The sequence below is a fragment of the Kogia breviceps genome, chromosome 9 (genome assembly GCF_026419965.1).
Source record: "Kogia breviceps isolate mKogBre1 chromosome 9, mKogBre1 haplotype 1, whole genome shotgun sequence".
NCBI classification, from domain to species: Eukaryota; Metazoa; Chordata; class Mammalia; order Artiodactyla; family Physeteridae; genus Kogia; species Kogia breviceps.
In genome coordinates, this window is record NC_081318.1 from 78388454 (window position 1) to 78395205 (window position 6752).

The 6752-nt window shown below is 35.5% G+C and overlaps 1 non-coding gene across 1 annotated transcript; it reads right to left on the minus strand.

The window, feature by feature from the left end:
* Positions 1 to 3608: 3608 nt before the first annotated feature.
* Positions 3609 to 3715, minus strand: LOC131763108 (U6 spliceosomal RNA). Its single transcript, XR_009337509.1, has one exon. It is a non-coding gene; the product is annotated as a U6 spliceosomal RNA (small nuclear RNA).
* Between the last annotated feature and the right edge of the window lie 3037 nt (positions 3716 to 6752).

Consider the following 6752-nt stretch of genomic DNA (forward strand, 5'->3'; position numbering starts at 1 on the left):
TAGCTTACAAACCAAGGAGTGTGACTTCATGAGAAGTAGCTATATCCTCTTTATGTTGATCCAGAGTACTAAGCTGCCTAAACAGATGAAGGCAATATTAGTAATGTTTACATTCTTGTTTTGATCTAAATTTGGAAAACAGTCAATAAACATCAGCTGAGATTTAGAGTTATTTTCTCTAAAGTATACTGTATTTCTTTGAATTTTTATGGAAATAAACATTCTCCTGAATTACTACTTTTGGATTATGATAAGATCAGTTTTGCAAACACTTCTTCATATCATGGACTACACTCACAAAATTTTCTCGTAGGATGCTGTGCAGCTCTCTAGCACAGAGCCATGAGGTCTACTTGTGAAGTGTTACCCTTACCCCTACAGTAATGTTAGGATGAGATTGTCCCACTATCTGTGATACTACAACTACTGCAAGCATTTACGACCTACCCCACCCCCATCTGTAGAGGTTACAAGAGGCTTTTTCAAATTCCCTTCTCTATTACCGACAGTAGTTTGACTTATGCAGATTCAGACACAAATGCAGGTATTGCTGTTTCTGCTACTGATGATGACCAACCTACCCTTGGTGCAGCATTACATATGAAAGTGGCAGTGAACAGAATCAGCCCAATTCCATCATTTCTATGATGTTTAAAAAAGAGACAGATGCCTTGCATAAAGGTCATTTGCTCTTCGGGTTGGGGAAATATAGAAACTCATGTTCTACATTTATTAGTTGCAGGGGGTCCTTTTTATTATGCTCTAGTGAAAATGTGAACTTGTGTATTTAGTAAGACATGACTGATTCTGTATGGAAGCTGGTCAAATATAACAGTTGTCTGTGGTATAAGGAGAGGCCCATCATGTGAATTGCTAGGTATAGGTAGAGATTGATTAGTTTTAACATAAAATAATGAATTTCATTTCATTCATGTTCCTGTTATACTGAAACAAAAATCATAGCAAGCAGAAATGTTCTGGAAAATTTATATTATAAGGTCCAAAGCCTGACTATGAGCCCAAAGTCTACTATGTGTTCTTTAGGAAGTGATATTTGGAACAACTCATTAGTAGGCAAAACTAAAATGCAAGAATATTGAAGCACTTTACTTATGTACTTTCACTAGAAATGGATAGCTGTCTATAGAAATCTGTGTCCTTCCATTAAACATACAGAGTTATCACTGCAAATTTCAGTCCCGTCCTCCTTGCACATGGAAGGGGATGTATGTTAGTTTGTCCTAATGAAGTACAAAAGAATTGATGTGTGATTATGGACCAAAGCATTTAAAAGAGGTGTGTCATCTCCACTTTCCCTTTCTTTTCTACCAGCTGGATGCACAGGATTCCAGACTTTAGGGGATGAAGGAGCCACAAGAGAGAAGAAGCCTGATTCCCTAAATCTCCACACAAAATAAAATTGCCCACTGACTGGGAACAACTGTATCCAGCTGATTGATATGTGAGCCATAATTAATTGTGTTAAAACATAGGAATTTGGGGGTTATTTAAGAAATCATCATTGTAATAACAAATACTATTCTCCATAATACTCAAATCATGATTTGAGGCAGGGAAAAAGGTACAGTACTGGAACAAAGAGGAGAAGGGATGAACATAGGTATGACTGAGTTTATGCTAATGTGTGAACAAAATAATCTACTAAACAATGATATAGCTAATAGGGGATTAGTTAGAATGTGTATATTCTCCTTCTACATCCATCACTTTAGGCAACTTTGCTGCTGCTTTATGCAAGTTTTCTGGGCCTCTGTTTTCTTAACTGCAAAAGAAGAAATTCCACTAGATGAACTGTATACTTATTGATTCTTTCAGCTATAACATTCCCACTCCATATTTCCACTGAAACATGAAGCCATGTACTCTAAGTTACAAAGTGACCTAGCATTTCTCTAAGAAGAAGAATTGTGCTATAGAGTAAAGAACACAGCACCACTCACATACCAGGATTCCAGGGTTTCCTCTACCTCTGGATGACTGCAGGTATTTAGACAAGTCACTTAAATTTTCTGGACTTCAGTTCCTTCACCTATAAAATAAAAATAAAGGTAAAGTTATCCCTTTAAGCGCTAATATTCAGCAATTTATAAACAGTCCAACTTGTGTGGTTTTTATGGAAATGAAAAGCCAGGCCATTAGTGGGCTTCTGAAGTAAAAGGCATAGCTTCCCCTATCAAGTGCTATCAAGAAGTTAGGCCAAAATCTGTTGACCCATAAATAATTTTTAAGAGACTATGACATTTGCACCAGCCCTTTTCTCACTGATCACTGTAGTATTAGGAAATTGTCCCTGAACAGCATGGCAGAGGCAGCAGAAGTACAAATTTATAGTTAGCTCCCAGCCCCTAGGCTAGGGTCACATTCCTCACTGATGATGTTCTCCTAGTGCAGGAGCTCCTCTGGAGACCAAAATGCAGTGCAAGGCAAGTCCTTCCCTTACGTGAAGCAGAGAGGAGGGCTACTTATGTCACGACTAGTCAAGAGTGGGAAAATAAACATTTTCTCAAATTCAGCTTTGAAAGCATCAATTAATTCTACCCATGTCTTTACAACAGCTCAGATGCTCCATACACAGAAAAGTGAATCAACTGAATTTATCTTTCAAAAAAAGTCAGTGGAAAAGAAAAAAAATGACAGGTCAATTTAACTTTTAGTTATTAGTCGGCCTGTGTGTGTATGTGTGTGTGTGTGTGTGTGTGTGTGTGTGTGTGTGTGTGTGTGTGTGTGTGTGTGTGTGTGTGTGTAGGGAAGGAGAAAGGGGGGCGAGGAGAGACTATTTATTAATACAGGCATTGCGTTGGAATGGTTATTTCTACCTATCTCCAAACACCCACCTTAGGTAATTTTTCTCCATTAAAGTAATTTGAAATTTAAATACAAAATTCCCATTTTATCTCTAGCTACTTAGAAAAGAGCTTAGTTTCAATGAAAGGTCAACTCACTGTCTAAAGGATAAACACAAGAAAATGTTTAGCTTCTCAGGGGGTGAAAGTGGTAGCAAAATAAATTTGAGAGAAAAAGACTTTCAGTTTTTTTTTAGTTTTAAGGGTGTATAGTCTATAAATGAGAACACACATTAGGATAATTGGACTAGAAATGTACACATCGTGAGAATGGACAGCTAAATTTGATTGGGGATTTCTAAACCTCATTGCAACCTTAGCAGTTTTATTATCTGCCATGATTATATTTGTTTGCCTCTGTTTCATGCCTTCAGGAAAGACTTGCTTGATGGCTATTAACCAACATGTGATGAATTTGAGGGGCATAAAAAAAAATCCAGGTTGAAACTTTATAATTATAGTATGTGGTTTTTGTAAAAAGGGAATTTGACATTTAAGTCAGTGCTATTATTTCTTTACTTTTTTTTGGTGTTATTCATAACACTGATTTCTAAGTTTATTTTAATATAGATTTTCCCTCCTGCTTTTTCCGAAGATACCTATAGCATTATTTGACATTTTACATGAGACATTTGTATGTGTTGTGTATACGTTTCATGTGACATAATATGAGGAATTGAGCTGTTACACACTTAGCTATCTGTGTTTTTGTTTGGTTTTTTTTTGTCACTAATTATTAGAGAAAAAAATATGGAACGCTTCACGAATTTGTGTGTCATCTTTGCGCAGGGGCCATGCTAATCTTCTCTGTATCGTTCCAATTTTAGTATATGTGCTGCCGAAGTGAGCACTATCTGTTTTATATTTACTTATATTTTGAGAACACCAAACATCATAAACTATCATTGGTGATCACCAAATGAGAGCATCTTGACAACCATCTTGGATAGTATGATGTAGAATTCAAGAACACAAGGTCTGACAACAGATAAAAGTTTTCACATTCTGGTCAGTATGTGGACTTTAGCATATGATCTATTCCTCTCAAGGCTTGTTTTTCTCAGCTGTAATGTGAGGGTACATTGGAGTCTTAACCATTAAAATGATGCAGTTTCTACTTCAAGCAACAGAGTGTTATCTGCATTTCTATTTTACCTCCTTTTTCATTTAATTTGCATTTTATTCATATTATTTATTGAGTTGCTTTTTACTAATATTTTCTTCTCTTCCTAACATGGGCATCTTTTGTCCAAGATGAAACTGCCTGGTTAATTAATGGACAGTTTAGACAAGGACTCATCATTTCTTCTAAATGATGGTTAAATGGGATCCATGCCAGTTTTGACTATTTCCCTGCTGGGTTCATGATATGGAAGTGTAGGTCTTCCTGAAAAGATCTGAGGCCAAAGGCCCTCTGGACTCTCCCATCACTTTTCTGCCTGACCCTGACCTTTATTTAAAAAAAGAAGTGTAGTTTGCTGCTCTGACTTATTCACCACTCTGACCCAGTTTTCTGTTGAAATCTTTGTCCTACAGTTTGTACAACATGATTCTCCATAATCGGGTCTTGGCCCCTCTGACCTGAACCAACTGATTGTACGCTGAGTTTAAGTGATCGCTCTACTTGGATCAAAGAAGGAAAGAGCTCCTTTCATTCTGTGTCAACACCATCTCAATAGTTGTCTTTCAAACAGCACTGTCTCTTTATCAGGCAAGAGTAAAACATTAATTTTAAATTTGTAGTCTCTTTTAAATGTTACAAAGCCCATATATATCTCTACTATCTTTTTAATTCCTTCTAAGTATAAGACAATGAAGATAAGGCAGGTATTATTGTTATCTTAATTTTATACACAAGAAAGCTAAAACCCAGAGAGGTTAAATGAGTTGTTCCAAGTTACAAAGTAACCAGTGTGCAGAACTGAGATAAAATCTGAGGCTTTTTGAATCAGAAACCATTTTTTTTCTTCCGATAATATATGACTGACTTGAGCCATTCAACAAGCGTGAATCAAAATGAGGAAAGACTAGGTGCCAATAAACACTTTTTTTGTTTCTCTTTGGGAGACGTGTGGCCAGAAATAACATAATGATAAATTGAATGTAAATTTATGAATAGAACTTTGACCGGAGAGAAAAAAAAATTGACCCTGAAACTCTGCCACCCACATGTAATTTTTATTGAAATGTTTCTAAGCTGACTTGTTGATAAAGCCAAGAAACCAAAGTGTCACTAAAAGAGTGAATTGTTTACGTATATGGCCACAACACATGGTGTCCAGATCTGACTCAGAACATCTAGGGTATATTACTAGTTGTTAATGTAAAGAATATAGCACCTGAAAGAATAAGATGACATTAAGTAATTTTTTTATAAGTATTGTTTTTATCTTTAAATTTAGAAGCAAACAAATATATTTGAGAGGGAGATTACTGATAATTTGCTAATGACATAGCAGATAACATATTTAAGCCTTGATGACTAGAAATTTCCTATTGACAAAATTGAGAGAATATTGATGAAAAAATCCTATGAGCCAGTTGTGGGAGATTTTAACTGTGTTTTTTATTTCTGTATTAATAATATATAATTCAAAGTATTTTACAGTAATTACTTTTCTTTTACAAATTTCCTTTGAGCCGGTTAAACCACACACTAGGTATAATAGGAAATACTTTGCATGCCTAATTACAGAATTAGGCAAATATCCCACCAGTATTACTATCTCTCCAATGATAAGGATATAGTTTTATCCTACTCACGTCATTGAAAGACTTCTACCATCTGGAATAGCTTTCCTGGGAGTGCATACCTATGCGTGGATGCATGTATTATGACTCTGTATACTTATATTAGGAATCTTATTTAAAAATAGATATTTTCATCTATCTAATTACTTTTACTAGATATATTGGATCTATGAAATTAACTGAACTTCCATATAATTATTATATGATAGAGAATAACTACAGAATTGGTAATATATTGCTGAGCAAATAAGAATATCCTTCATCCTGTATTCATGAACCAATGTGTACTAGGTATGGATAAACTACTTGAAATACAAACATGAAAAAAAATATGACCCGTGTCCATTCTGAGCTCTAATTCATTGAGGTCATTGGCCAAGAAACCCTCATAACGCATTTTGCTACTCAGTAGTAGAAACCTCTTCATGCCCCAAAAGGCTGCTTCTCTTTTTCTCTCTGGGCTCTACAGAGCAAGCTACATTGTTTTCCTCTGGCAGCTACTACTACATCCTCTTTCCCCTAGGGCTCTTCACCACAAAAGCCTGGATCTACAGAGGATGTGGCCTTCTAAACTGTATACCCCTAGAGATGTGAACGTGGACCCTATTCTACTTACAGTCATACATTTAATCATGATTAAGAAGTATAGAGGGGAATTTCCAAAGTAAGTGCATAGACAGTTCTAGAATCCATATATTCTACTTCTCAATTTCAAGTGTATTTCAGAATCACTTCATGAGTATTTTAAAAATACACATCATAGGGTCCACCCAGGACCTACTGAATCAAATCTATGGTAGTGAGGACCTGGGAATTCCCATATTTTAAACAAGTCTCCTGAGGGATAAAATCTTTAAAATCTCATAATATAGTCTCTAACTGCAGATGGTAAATAAAATTCTAGGACATTGGTCTTTAAAGTAGGGTCCTTAAACCCTACTTGTTCATGACAGGAATACAGTATTCCAACTTTTATGTATATCTAAAGTACATTGACCATTAAATTATTTCCTTAAAGCTGACTTTAAAGATTATAGCACTAATACAAACACCAATGAAATACAAAAAAGGTAGCAGAGCTGACATAACTTCCCCAAGTGTAAACCTTTTGAACTGCAAATCATGAAGTAAAATCAA